This window comes from Chiloscyllium punctatum, chromosome 26, assembly GCF_047496795.1.
Source record: "Chiloscyllium punctatum isolate Juve2018m chromosome 26, sChiPun1.3, whole genome shotgun sequence".
NCBI classification, from domain to species: Eukaryota; Metazoa; Chordata; class Chondrichthyes; order Orectolobiformes; family Hemiscylliidae; genus Chiloscyllium; species Chiloscyllium punctatum.
The window spans coordinates 2,015,132-2,029,321 of record NC_092764.1 but is presented as its reverse complement, the minus strand read 5'-3'; the positions used below and the strand labels follow the sequence as shown (position 1 = coordinate 2,029,321).

Below are 14,190 nucleotides of genomic sequence, written 5' to 3'. Positions count from 1 at the left end.
CATTTTTGAAATTCTTGTCCATCATATCAGTAATTCTGGATTTTTGAGCAGACCCCAATTTTAATAGGGCCATTTTTTGGTGACTTATGGTCTCTGCTCTGCTCTGTAATTCCCTCCCTAAGCTCATCTGCCCTTCTATTTCTATTTCTTCTTATGAAGTTCATTTGCCATTAAGCCTATTAGTTTTCTACTTACTAACCAATGAATTAGTCAAGCCAGTACGTCGCCTCAATTCCACATTTCAAGTTTGACTTGTATCAAATTCCTCCTCTTCCACTTTCATTTCCAGTGTGAAGGGCACATAATCTCCTTTGTCACTATCAGTTCTGTTCAGATGCTTCTGCCCTTTTTGGTTTGTAAATATATTTATTAGCCAACTTTTTTTAACTTTACAAACATATAAAATTATTGAAAAGTACAATCAATAACAAATAACAGTATAATAAAAAGAAAAACCACAAATTACTATACAACTACTGTCTGCGAACTATTAACCTATCCTATAATACAAAACAAACCCTAACATTGTGCAAAGCAACACCAATAAATAAGTAAATAACTAATAGATCAAAAAAAATCATAGAATACAGAACAGCTATGCTCAGCGCAAAGCTCCAAAACAAAAGAACGGGAGCATTGTATATATATCCGTATTAACTCAGGAGACCCCCCTCCAGGGCCCAGGGCTTCTCAAACATAACCATCCTGTTTAAACAAACGCCCTAGTTAAGATAACTGACAAATCTATATCCAAGTAACTCAAGTAGGGCTGCCATGTCTTATAAAAATTGTCTGTTGTGTGTTGCACCATGTTTGTAAAACAAAAAGAGAGTCTAAGGGAAGGTGCTCCATAATTAATTTCTGCCGTCCTAGCAAGCCTGGCGGGTTCTCAGACATCCAGTTAATCAGAATATTCTTCCGTGCACAATATGCAAGAATATCAAATAGTTTCTTCCCATGCCTGCCTAAAGATGGTAAATTCGGTAGACCTAAGAGGAGAGATATCGGGTCTACTTTTACTTCAGTCCTCAAAACCCTCCTAACTCTCCCGTCACAGCGCTCCAATAAACACTGAGCCTGTGGCATGTCCAGAAGCAATGGGTAAGAATACCTACACTTATTTTAATTTGGGGCACACTGAAGATGCCCATTTTTAAAATTTAGCCAGACAGTCTGGTGCCAGATGAGCCCTGTGCAAAACTTTTAACTGCTTAGCGCATGTCCTATTACAGATTGAGGTCTTTCAAGCATTCTCCCATATGTTCTCCCATGTTTCAGAAGAGATCTCCACTCCTAGCTCTTGCTCCCAGACTTTACGTAACCAGTTAATATCCTGCCAGGTCCTGCCACCCAGCAGGCGATAGAGGGCACTAACCGAAAGGGTGCTTGTGGAATGTATCTGGCTTATAGGGCTTAGCGAGAAGCGTAGTATTTTTCTGGATGAAATCCCTAACCTGAAAAAAAATGGAAAAGGTCTCTGCTGGGTAACCTGTATTTCAATCTCAGTTGCTCAAAAGATATCATAACCTCCCCCTCAACCAAGTCTCCCAAACTAAAACTCCTCTCGCTGCCCATAGTTTGAACCCTGAGTCCATCATCCCTGGTCGGAACCCTGGCATGTCAACTATAGGTGTAAGTGACGAAGTCTTGGATAAACAACCCTCACTCTGACACATCGCCCTCCAAGCCTTGACTGTACTAATGACAATGGGGTTCCGGCAGTGGTCCATAACTGGTCTCATCCTATCCATGAACAACAGGTTAATAAGAGGGCACTTTGCCTGGGAGGCCTCAATATCCAGCCATGTTAAGTTTAGATCATTACCTACCCAATCGCAGACAAAGGACAGCAGGGAACTTGATTGATACCTCCTGATGTCTGGGAAATCAACTCCTCCCCCTCGAGGCAACTGCAATTTAGTAAGTTTGATGAGGGGCCGCCCACGATGCCAGACAAAGGAACCAAACCATTCCATAAGCTTCTGCAGCGTTGACCTGGGAAACATTATAGGGAGCATACGCATGGGATAAAGCAAACAAGGAAGAACATTCATCTTAATGAGAGATATTCGGCCCAACCATGAAATTAGAAGAGTCTCCCATCTCTGGATATCTCGCCTAATATTGTCGAACAAGTGAGCAAAGTTAGTCCGAAATAACATATCAAACTTGGGGGTAATAAAAATGTCTAGGTACCAGAATCCTGTCCGTGTCCACTTAAAAGGGAATTTAGGGCCACCTTCAACTTCTGGCACATCCTTATGGTTCCCCAAAGGCACAGCCTCTGATTTTGCAAAGTTAATCTTATTTCCTGAAATAGCCCCAAATGAATTGATACATCGTAAAAAATGGGGTACGGAGGTGATTGGGTTTGATAAAAGCAGAAGGACATCATCCGTGTACAGTGTAATCTTGTGTCCCCTCAATCCCACTTCCGGAGCGGTTATGTGGACGTTCTGATGAATGGTCTCTGCCAGTGGCTCTATCACCAACGTAAATAACAACGGTGAGAGGGGGCAGCCTTGCCGACTACCCCTACCAATCCTAAAATTCCCAGACTTTACCTTGCTGGTGATGACCATGGCCAGGGGGTGGTGATATAAAACCTCCAGCCACCGAGCAAAGACTCCACCCAACCCAAACTGTTCTAAAAAAGATACGGCCATTCCACCCGGTCAAATGCTTTCTCTGTATCTAAGGAAATCACCAACCCCTGAATCGATCATTGCTGACAAATGTGGACCACACTCAGCAACCTTCTAATATTATTAAGAGCACTTACGGCCCCTTATAAAGCCTGTCTGGTCCTCATTAATAATATGGGGCAACACTCTTTCCAATCTTAGTGCCAGGATCTTGGACAGAATCTTGAAATCTGAATTTAATAGAGAGATGGGCCTTTATGAGGCACAATCCTAAGGAACCTTCCCCTTCTTAAGAATTAAGGAAATATTAGCTTCTCTCAAAGATGGTAGTAGGCATTCATGCATATAGGAGTGACTGTACACCAACAACATTGGCCCTGACAGAATCCCTATAACCTTCTTATAAAACTCACCCGGGAGACCATCGGGGCCAGGCGCTTTCCCACTCTAAAGTTGCTTAGTTGCCTCCTGTATTTCCTGAACTGTCAAGGGGGCATTAAGGAGAGAGGCCTGTTCCAAGGTTATCCCTGGGAGGTCCAGGTTCTTAAAATAAGGTCTCATTTTAGCCCTCCTGTCCTTGCAACCTTCAGACCGATTCAGTTCAGACTAAAAGCTCCAAAAAGCCTCATTAATCTTTTTAGCATCGTATGTAAGGATGCCGGCGTTGTCTCGGATTGCAGTAATGGATTAGGGAGCACTATTTTTCCTCGTCAGGTATGCTAAATACTTCCCTGGCCTATCCCCATATTCGATCAGCCTTTGTCTAACAAAAGCAAGTTCTTTCTTTATGGTTTGTGTCAGTATTGAATTCAAGGCAGCCTGAAGGGCCATGATCCACTGTAGTTTAGTCACTGAAGGCCGCGAAAATGTGCCGCCTCTGAGGCTTTCAACCACGTCTCAAGTAAACGCTGCTGTTCCTCCTTCTGTCGTTTCCGGCTAGGTGAATAGGAAATAGCTAAGCCCCTAGCAAAGGCCTTAGCAGTCTCCCACAGCATAGACTGACTACTAGCCATGTCTGAGTTGATAGTCAAAAATTCCTGAAACTTATTCAAAATGTATTCCACCAATTTGGAATCCTTAAGGAGTAATGAGTCCAAATGCCAGTGCCGCAAACCTAACCCTTCTACTCTTGGCCTTAACCTCCAAACATACTACTGCGTGATCAGAGATAGCTATATTTCCAATTTTACAACTCATAATCTAATCCAGAAGGGCCAAGGGAGCCAGAAAGAGGTCAGTCCTCCTGTGACATTTATGTGGGTTTGAAAAACGTGAAGTCCCTGCCAGTAGGGTGAAGACGTCTCCAAATATCCACCAGTCCCAACTCCTCGCATAAGTCAACCACCTGGTTGGCCTGCAAAGAAATAGTTGGGGGCCCACAAGGCATCCTGTCCACTGTCAGATCCATAAGACAATTAAAATCATCCCCTATAACAATGTGCCGTGTTCCAAAAGCACTCAACTTCGAGAAACCATTAATCCAAACTTTGAGGGGATGTGCTGGAGGTCAGTAGACGTTTAAAATGCCATATTCCTCCCCATGTATCAGGGCTTTAAGTATCACAAACCATCCCTGCTCATCTTTCACCTGCTCTAATAATGTGAATGGAAGAGTTTTCTGGATAAGTACCATACCTCCCCTACTTTTAGTAGTTAAGGATGAAACAAATACTCTGTCATAACCCCCCTGTTGTAATTTCAGGTGTTCCCCGTTGTCAAGATGGGTTTACTGAACAAAGCAATATCAACCCTTTCTCTCTTAAGGCTAGAAAGTACTTTTTTCATTTTAACAGGCAAATGACTTCCCTTAATGTTCCAGCTGCACCATTTAATAAGACACTTAGCCATATCCGCTTTGAGACACCCTTGAACCCCTGGGAGGGAGAACCCTGCTTACAAAGCGTCGAAGAATTATATATACAAAAACTACTCTATCATAACTATAAACAACTATTACTACCAAAAAACTACAAAGAAAACTAACTATAAAATCTTAAATGGAGGACTCATTTCCCCCTGCCCACAGGGAGCACTCCCCCTACCCATCCCCTCCTTCACAGCTCCTTCAAACCCGGACTATGCCCCAGCCTTAGGCCAGAAAAAAAACAAGGAGATGATCCTTAAATCAACAGAATAAAAGACCAAGTCAGGATGAGCACTCCACCCATCCCTGGCTTCATGTCACCCCTACTTGTGACTAAAAGAGAAACAGAACAAACAAAAAAAAGGGGGAGAGACAACAAAGAACATCCACAAAGCTTCCCATCAGAAAATCCAGGTATTAAAAAAAAGGAACAACTTATTCCAAGTTTTCTCCCCCTTTCCAAAATCGAAATTATTAGGGAGAAAGAAAGGAATAAAACAAAGGGAAAACATGGGGAAAGAAGGAAAAAGAACAAACATTAACCGTATTCTTCAGGCCAGTCCGTCTATTTTAAAGTGTCTACAAAGTTTTTATCTTTATCTGCTGAGTCAAATATATAAACTGAGTCGTCATGGCTGAAATGAAGTACTGCGGGGTATCTCATGGAGTACTGGATGCCCAGGTTCCTCAGCCTCTTTTTAACTTCATCGAAGGACTTCCTCTTTCGAATTAAAGCTGCTAAGGAATCCTAGAAAGACATTATTTTTTGACCCCTTGTACAGCAGTGCCTGCAGATCATTTCCCAGTAATCTAGAAGCTTCTATGACTTTGCTTGTCCTTATATGAATGGAAGTGCACTAGGAACGAGCAGGGATGCTGCACCGGCCCTGACCTGTGCACTGTAACCCGATACACCCTTTCAATCTGAAGCCTGCTGGACTCAAATGTGAAGGCCCAAAAACTTCAGCAGCCAGCTTTCAAAGAAGCTCACTGGCTGCTCACCTTCCTCACCTTCAGGGAGCCCGACAGTTCGGACATTTATCCTCTGACCTTGATTTTCAAGGTCATCGATATGGTACTGCAAGGTCCACACCTCTCGCTCCAGCACCTGGATCTGACTGGATGAGGACTCCATCGCAGCTTCCAAGGCCTTAGTTCGACCCTCCACCTTGTCCAACCTCTCCCCGAGGCCCTGGATCTCCTGCTCACGCTTCTGCAGCATGGATGCGATGGGTTGGACCTGGGCACAAATCTCCCCACGGATCTCCTCAATCGCAGCCCCAACTTGCAAGGTAAGTCTCTCCATCGCCGCAGCCAATTCCTGTGAGTCTGTTAGGTCCCCGGGGGTGTTCAGGAGCGGCTGCTGCTGTTGCAGTCTCTGGTGTGGTAGGTGCTGCAGGGGAGTGTCCTTCCTGCTGCTGTTTGCTTGCTCCTTTTCCCTTTGGCATCCTTCCCACTCCCAAATATTAACAAATATGTGTTCTGTAAGGTTTTAAACTAATAATTCCACCACATAAATTGGCCAGGGATGGCAAAAAATGACAGTATGCCTTGGCTGTTAGGCAGAGCTGTCCACAGCAGTTCTACAGAATCGCTGCCATCGTGCCGAGTCCCCCTTCCTGCCCTATTCTAATCCTCTGTTTGGTGTTCTCCTTCATGCCCCATGTTCACTTTGTGCATGAAACGAGCTATTGACTCCATTCTCTTGGAGGTGCTGATTACTTTCACCACATCTAAGCATTGTCACAGTATAGAAGTCCAGCATGTCTGCACCGGTTCTCTAAATGAGCATTCCATTTCATGCCATTGTCCTTCTCCTCCCTGTAACCCTGAACATCTTTCTTTTCAAATGAATCTACTGCCTTTTTAAATACCCTAATTGAAATTGTCTCCATTAACTTCCAGGCAGTGCATTCTTAACCTTGACCAGAAACTATGTAAAGAAGTTTTTCCTTTTATTGCTTTTGTCATTTACTGTACATCTGCTTTCGCTACTGCTATTGGGGTGGTTTTGAACTAATGTGGCAGGGGACTGGGATCCAGAAGAGAAAACAAGTAGGCAGTGAGGTGGAGACTGGAGACTGTGAGAATCATGAAGATAGCATTAATAAAGGGAAGAATAGGCAGAGAGCATCTACTTTAATGCAAGGAGTATAGTGTGTAAGGCAGATGAACTTAGGGCTTGGATTAGTGCCTGGGAGTATGACATTATTGCATTCTCAGAGACTTGGTTGAAGGAAGAGCATGATGATTAGCAACTAAATGTTTCAAGATGTAGACGCTTCAGACAGGACGGAGGGAAGTAAAAGGGGGGGTGGAGTTGCATTGCTGGTCAGGGATGATATCGCAGCTGTGCTAAAGGAGGACACTGTGGAAGGCTTGGGTAGTGAAGCATTATGGGTGGAGCTGAGAAATAAGGGTGCAGTTACATTGTTGGAGCTGTTTTACAGGCCTCCCAACAGTGAGAATGAGATAGAAGAACAAATAGGTAAGCAGATTATGGAAAGATGTAGAGGCAATAGGGGAGTGGTGATGGGAGATTATAATTTTCCCAACATTGACTGGGATATACTTAGCATCAGAGGTCTGGATGGGGTAGAATTTGTAAGAAGCATCCAGGAGAGTTTTCTAGAGCAGTATGTCAAGAATCCAACAAGGGAAGGGGCCATCTTAGACCTGGTACTGAGGAACGAGCCAGGACAGGTGGTGAAAGTTGCGGTGGGGGATTTCTTTGGGAACAGTGACCACAATTCTGTAAGTTTTAGAATACTCTTAAATAAAGAAGAGAGTGCTCCTAAGGGAAGAGTACTAAACTGGGCCAAGGCCAATTATATCAAAATTAGACAGGAGCTCGGAAATGTGGATTGGACACAGCTATTTGAAGGGAAGTCCACATTTGAGATGTGGGAGGCTTTCAAAGATAGTGCAGGATAGGCATGTTCCATTGAAGGCAAAGGATAGGAAGGGCAAGATTCATGAACTGTGAATGACAGGAGAAATCTTACGACTAGCCAAGAGGGAAAAGGGAAGTGTACATATGGTCTAGGCAGCTAAGAACAGAACGGGCCCTAGAGGAATGTCGGAAGAGTAGGACACATCTTAAACGAGGAATCAAGTGGGCTAAAAGGGGTCATGAAATAGCTTTAGTAAGGAGAATCCCAAAGCCTTTTATTCTTTCTTAGAAGCAAGCGGGTAACTAGAGAAAGTTACTCGCTTGCTAGATTGGTCCACTAAAGGATAATGAAGGAAAGCTTTGTTTCAAACCTGAGAGAATGGGTGAGATTCTGAATGATTACTTTGATTTCGAAGCTCCTTGGATGCTGCCTGAACTGCTGTGCTCTACCAGCACCACTGATCCAGATAATTTGCATCAGTGTTCACTGAGGAGAGGAACATGATGAATGTTGAGATTAGAGATAGACGTTTGAATAGTCTGGATCATGTTGACATAAGTAGGGAAGATGTGTTGGGTAGGCTAGAGGTTATTAAGGTGGACAAATCCCCAGGACTAGATGGGATCTATCCCAGGTTGCTGAGGGAGGTGAGAGAGGAATTAGCTGGGGCCCTGACAGATATCTTTGCAGCATGCTTAAACACAGGTGAGGTGCTGGAGGACTGGAAGGTTGCTCATGTTGTCCCCCTGTACAAGAAGGGTAGTAGGGATATTCCGGGTAACTACAGACCAGTGAGCCTGACTTCGGTGGTGGGAAAGTTGCTGGAGAAGGTACTGAGGGATAGGATCTATTTATATTTAGAAAAGAGTTTGCTTATCAGTGATAGGCAACATGGTTTTGTGCGGGGGAGATCGTGCCTTACCAACTTAATAGAATTCTTCGAGGAAGTGACCAAGTTGATAGATGAAGGAAGGGCTGTTGATGTCATTTACATGGACTTTTGTAAGGCGTTTGATAAGGTTCCCTGTGATAGACTAATGGAGTAAGTGAAGTCACATGGTGTGCAGGGTGTTCTAGCTAGGTCGATAAAGAACTGGTTGAGCAACAGGAGACAAGAGTAGTAGTTGAAGGGAGTTTCTCGAAATGGAGAAAGGTGACCAGTGGTATTCCACAGGGATCAGTGTTGGGGCCACTGTTGTTTGTAATATACATAAACGATCTGGAAGAGGGCACTGTTGGTATGATCAGCAAGTTTGCGGATGACATAAAGATTGGTGGAGTAGCAGAAAGCATAAGGGACTGTCAGAGAATACAGGAGGATATAGATAGACTGAAGAGTTGGGTGGAAAAGTGGCAGATGGATTTCAATCCAGACAAATGTGAGGTGATGTATTTAGGCAAGACTAATTCTAGAGTGAATTATACAATGAACGGAGGAGTCTTGGCAAAAATTGATGGGCAGAGAGATCTGGGAGTGCAGGTCCATTGTACCCTGAAGGTTGCTGCACAAGTGGATAGAGTGGTCAAGAAGGCATATGTTATGCTTGCCTTCATTGGACGGGGTATTGTGTAGAAGAGCTGGCAAGTAATGTTAAAATTGTACAAGACATTGGTTCGGTCGCAATTAGAATACTGTGTACAGTTCTGGTCGCCACATTACCAAAAGGATGTGGATGCTTTGGAGAGGGTGCAGAGAAGGTTCACATAGAACATAGAACGTTACAGTGCAGTATAGGCCCTTCGGCCCTCGATGTTGCGCCACCCTGTCATACTAATCTGAAGCCCATCCCACCTACACTATTCCATGTACGTCCATTTGCCTGTCCAATGACGTCTTAAATGCACTTAAACTTGGCGAATCTACTACCGATGCAGGCAAAGCATTCCATACCCTTACTACTCTGAGTAAAGAAACTATCTCTGACATCTGTCTTATACCTATCTCCCCTCACTTTAAAGTTGGGATAAAAGGTTCTTTTTCAGAATGGCAGCCGGTGACGAGCGGTGTCCCGCAGGGTTCGGTGCTGGGGCCACAGCTGTTCGCATTATACATTAATGATTTGGATGAGGGAACCGGGGGCATTCTAGCGAAGTTTGCCGATGATACGAAGTTAGGTGGACAGGCAGGTAGTACTGAGGAAGTGGGGAGGCTACAGAAGGATCTAGACAGGTTGGGAGAGTGGTCCAGGAAATGGCTGATGGAATTTAACGTGAGCAAGTGCGAGGTCTTGCACTTTGGCAAAAAGAATAAAAGCATGGACTACTTTCTAAATGGTGAGAAACTTAATAAAGCCAAAGCACAAAGGGATCTGGGAGTGCTAGTCGAGGATTCTCGAAAGGTAAACATGCAGGTTGAGTCTGTGATTAAGAAAGCGAATGCAATGTTGTCTCTTATCTCAAGAGGGTTGGAATATAAAAGCAGAGATGTACTACTAAGACTTTATAAAGCTCTGGTTAGGCCCCATTTGGAGTACTGTGTCCAGTTTTGGTCCCCACACCTCAGGAAGGACATACTGGCACTGGAACGTGTCCAGCGGAGATTCACACGGATGATCCCTGGAATGACAGGTCTAGCATATGAGGAACGGCTGAGGATACTGGGATTGTATTCGTTGGAGTTTAGAAGATTAAGGGGAGATCTAATAGAGACGTACAAAATAATACATGGCTTTGAAAAGGTGGATGCTAGGAAATTGTTTCTGTTAGGCGAGGAGACTAGGACCTGTGGACACAGCCTTAGAATTAGAGGGGGTCATTTCAGAACGGAAATGCGGAGACATTTCTTCAGCCAGAGAGTGGTGGGCCTGTGGAATTCATTGCCACGGAGTGCAGTGGAAGCCGGGACGCTAAATGTCTTCAAGGCCGAGATTGATAGGTTCTTGTTGTCTAGAGGAATTAAGGGCTACGGGGAGAACGCTGGCAAGTGGAGCTGAAATGCGCATCAGCCATGATTGAATGGCGGAGTGGACTCGATGGGCCGAATGGCCTTACTTCCACTCCTATGTCTTATGGTCTTATGGTGTCCCCTTGTGTTTGCAGTCCCCATACTTGGAAAAAGGCTCTCCCTGTCCACCCTATCTAACCCTCTGATTATCTTGTATGTCTCTATTAAGTCACCTCTCAACCTCCTTCTCTCTAACAAGAACAGCCTCGAGGCCCTCAGCCTTTCCTCGTAAGACATTCCTTCCATTCCAGGCAACATCCTAGTAAATCTCCTCTGCATCCTTTCCAAACTTCCACATCCTCCTTATAATGCGGTGACCAGAACTGTACACAGTACTCCCAAGTGTGGCCATACCAGAGCTTTGTACAGCTGCAGCATAACCTCATGGTTCCGGAACTCAATCCCTCTATTAATAAAGGCCAAAACACTGTATGCCTTCTTAACAACCCTGTCAATCTGGGTGGCAACTTTCAGGGATCTGTGTACATGGACACAGAGATCTCTCTGCTCATGTGCACTCCCAAGAATCCTATCATTAGCCTAGTACTTTGCATTCCGATTACTCCGGCCAAAGTGAATCACGTCACACTTGTCCACATTAAACTCCATTGCCCGGCGCTGCATCCTGTCTATGTCTCTCTGCAACCTACTCCATCCTTCATCACTATCCACAACTTCACCGACCTTAGTGTCGTCCGCAAATTTACTAACCCACGCTTCTAAGCCTTCATCCAGGTCCTTTATAAAAATGACGAACAGCAGTGGACCCAACACCGACCCTTGCGATACACCGCTAGTAACTGGACACCAAGATGAATATGTTCCATCAACTACAACCCTGTTTTCTTTCAGCAAGCCAATTACTGATCCAAACTGCGATGTCTCCCACAATCCCAATCCTCCGCATTTTGTATAATAGCCTACTGTGGGGAACCTTATCGAACGCCTTGCTGAAATCCATATACACCACATCAACCGGTTCACTCTCATCTACCTGTTTGGTTACTTTGTCAAAAAACACAATAAGATTTGTTAGGCACAACCTACCGTGCTGACTGTCCCTGATCAGATTATTCTTTTCTAGATGGTTATAAATCCTATCTCTTATAACCTTTTCCAACACTTTACCAACAACTGAAGTGAGACTCACTGGTCTGTAATTGCCAGGGTTGTCTCTACTACCCTTTTTGAACAAGGGAACCACATTTGCTATCCTGCAGTCCTCAGGCACTATTCCTGTAGACAATGATGATTTGAAGATCAATGCAAAAGGCTCGGCAATCTCTTCCCTTGCTTCCCAGAGGATCCTAGGATAGATCCCATCCGACCCAGGGGACTTGTCTATTTTCACACACTGCAGTATTTCTAATACCTCTTCCTTGTGAACCTTAATCTCTTCTAGTCTAGATGCAAGTATCTCTGTATCTTCTTCGCCAACATTTTCATTTTTTATAGTGAACACTGTCGAAAAGTATTTACGAGGATGTTGCCTGGTATGGAAGGTGCTAGCTATGAAGAGAGGTTGAGTAGGTTAGGTTTGTTTTCATTAGAAAAAAGGAGATTGAGGGGGGAGCCTGATTGAGGTTTACAAAATCATGAAGATATAGACAAGGTGGATAGAGACCAGCTTTTTCCCCAAGGTGGAGGATTCAATAACAAGCGGTCATGCTTTGAAGGTGAGAGGTGGAAAGTTTAAGGGGGGATACACGTGACAAGAACGTCACAGAGGGTGGTGGGCATCTGGAATGCGTTGCCAGCAGAGGTGATAGAGGCAGGCACAGTAGATTCATTTAAGATGCGTCTGGACAGATGCACAAGTATGTGGGGAGCAGAGGGATACAGAAGCGTAGGAGTTGGGCGACAGGTTTAGACAGTAGATTTGGATGGGCTCAGGCTTGAAGGGCCTATTCCTGGGCTGTAAATTTTCTTTGTTCTGTACTCTTTTAGATCCTTTGACAACCAGGAACAGTTTCTCCCTATCTGTTCACACCCCTTCAGAGTTTGAATATCTCTGACACCTACTCCTCGACCAAGGGAGCAAGTTCTGCTTCTGTCAATTTTCATCATTGACATTCCTCATCCTGTGAAACATTCTTTGTGAATTTTCCCTATTTTCTCAAATGCTTTCACATCCATTTTAATGTGTAGTGCCCAGACTGGGACACAACCTCCAGCTGAGATTGAACTAGTTTTTTACATTATTCAACATAACCATCTTGTCCTTTTACTTTATATCCTAACGCAAAGCATTAAGTGCTTTGTCAACCTGTTCTATCATCTGTAATCACTTCTGCACATAAAACTTGTGACCCTCTGCTCCGTGCCCTTTAGAGCTGTGCCCTTTATGTTCCTTATCATCAAAATTAAGTATATTGAATTTCTTCTGCTGCCTGTCTGCCCATTCCACCCACTTGTCTATGACATTTTATAAATTCTGCACTATCTGCTTCAGTTTCCAAGCAATAAGCTTTGTATTACATGCAAACTTTGAAAATATATCCTGTTTCTCAAGGTATGAGAATTAATATGTCAGAAAAAGGAAGGGTCTCCTGTTCGGCACAGACTGGTTGGACCAAAGGGTCCATTTCTGTGCTGTATGACTCTGACAATAGAACCAGGACAGATATCGAAACATAGAAGATAGGATTAGGAGTAGGCCGTTCAAGCCTTTGAACCTGCTGTGCCAGTCAACACAACCATGGATGACAATAACGTCACGGGGTAAACCCCTCTACTAATTTAAATCTGACCGAGATGTTCACCTCATGCCGTAATCTGTTATTTCAAGAGGCAAAGAACTATCCCAGATGTCACTATTTAAATTAAAAATTAACAGTTTTATTCTTTAAGTCCCACAGAGAACATTAAAACAACAGCTTTTTACTACTCCTTTCTCTTAAACCTATCTCTTACCTCCCGCTCTACAATACTGCTCTGATAATTTCCTTCTTAAATTTATGGCAAAAATCAATTCAAACCCAGTTATCATCATCAGATGTCGAACATTCTCTGTAGATTCCTCTAGGTTGACTTCAGTGTTCTTCTGCACAAATTTCTTAAAGACAGGTACCTTTTAGAGAGCAATTTGGCTAGCTGTCTGTTTATTGGTGCTCTTTACAGTTCCCTCCTAATTGTTCAAAATGTCCACTTTTATACTGCAGAACATCGGATAATTTCATTGGTTTGATGTCACCCCAATTAGTAAAATTCAAATTCATTTGGATTTTGGATCTGAGCCATAATTTAAACTGGCCAAATTTGAATTTGTTTTTGTTCCATGACAATGCAACTCCAGCTATTTGTTTCAAACAAATGTGACATTTTTAAATTGTTCAGCACACTATGCTTCCTCTCTCTCCCTTAAAGGTACAGTACACACCTATACCTTCATAATACCTCTCCTTAAGAAAAAATGAACCATCATAATGAAAAGATGACTTGAGATTTTTTTCGATTTCTTAACCACATTACCATGATATATGACTTTTAATCTAAGTTTATATTAACTTCTTCCAACATATATATAACATTGAATAGATACCAATCTCACCAATACCATATCCATTAAATCTGTGATAGCACATCTGCGATTACATTCTTATGATCTGCAACATGTACAATTTGTAAATTAAAAGTCGGTAACTTAAGACTCCATTGAAATAGTCTTCTGTTCTTGTCTTTAAAGCATTGTTGTAATGTAAGAGGGTTGTGATCTGTATACACCATCATCTCTGACATAGTTCGTGACATACATTGAAAATGTTGTAAGGCCAGTACCAAACTCGAGTTCTTTTTCGATTGTGGAGTATTTCCTCTAGTAGATATTGAGTTTCTTTGGAAAGT

The 14,190-nt window shown here is 43.3% G+C and overlaps 1 protein-coding gene across 6 annotated transcripts in view; it reads left to right on the top strand.

The window, feature by feature from the left end:
• sntb2 (syntrophin, beta 2) overlaps positions 1-14,190 on the top strand; it is a 69,241-nt gene that overhangs the window by 29,896 nt on the left and 25,155 nt on the right. For 2 of the 6 annotated variants that reach the window (XR_011964220.1, XR_011964219.1), the window contains exon 6: positions 5,573-5,801. The exons of the other annotated variants lie outside the window; for them this stretch is intronic. The gene's annotated coding sequence lies outside the window, so the exon portion shown is untranslated. The remainder of the gene's footprint in view (positions 1-5,572; positions 5,802-14,190) is intronic. 6 annotated transcript variants of the gene reach the window in all.